Raw genomic sequence first — 843 nt, forward strand, 5'->3', positions numbered from 1 at the left:
GTTGCTTGGGGCCACCCCCGCCAAACAGAAGACCACGGGATTGCTCCCGCCGAGCTGCCCCCCAGGTAGAGCCACCTGTGGGAGCCGAGAAGAGACCAGTGCCCAAGGCATCCATCAAGCAGGGAAAGCTTGTAGGAAGAGAGAAACAGAGTGCTCACTAAAGCCTCTCACTTGCTGGTCCCCCAAGTGCTCCTGTTCCACCACAACAGGGACATCAGGGGCCAGCAACTTCTGGCTGTAACTCCTGACCTGCACTGGAAGACAGTGGCTTCCCCAAAGATCCCTTAGGGCAACTAACTCCTGGAGAAATCCTGGCAGCTCCTTCCTAGGCAGAAGCCAAATTCAGAGTCCTCCCTCCAGGAGATGTGGAGGAGGGTGGCATCATTCTTGGTAGCGCAGAACAAACCAGGTGACCTGCCCTGAATTCAAAGCTGGACCAGAGGCTGAAGCATTCATCTGAGCTGGGTTCAAGATCTTGTCTGCCACAAGCATCCTGTGCGCCCAAGGCAGGGCATTTGGCCTCTCTGCCTCAGTTCTCCATCAGGGCTGCTCTGAAGATACAGGCAGAAAAGACTGAGAGATGTGCAGGCACTGTGGTAATGGTGCCAGACCCACACTGGAAAGAAGCTGGAGACCTCTGTAATAATGGGTACCTCCTGCGGAGAGCCCTTACTTCAAAGACCTTGGCAACAAGACTTCTCTAACTCCTTAATACCAATCCTGTGCCAATCCTCTGTTACCTATAGGTAATATGTCCCCTGCATCTTTTATTCTGGATTTGGCTACTATGTCCTTTTCATGCCATGGGCATCACTGTAGTCTAGAAGCAGCAGTGCCTGTTAC

This window comes from Gavialis gangeticus, unplaced genomic scaffold (genome assembly GCF_001723915.1).
Source record: "Gavialis gangeticus isolate Ggan-Ray unplaced genomic scaffold, GavGan_comp1, whole genome shotgun sequence".
In the NCBI taxonomy this organism is placed as follows: Eukaryota; Metazoa; Chordata; order Crocodylia; family Gavialidae; genus Gavialis; species Gavialis gangeticus.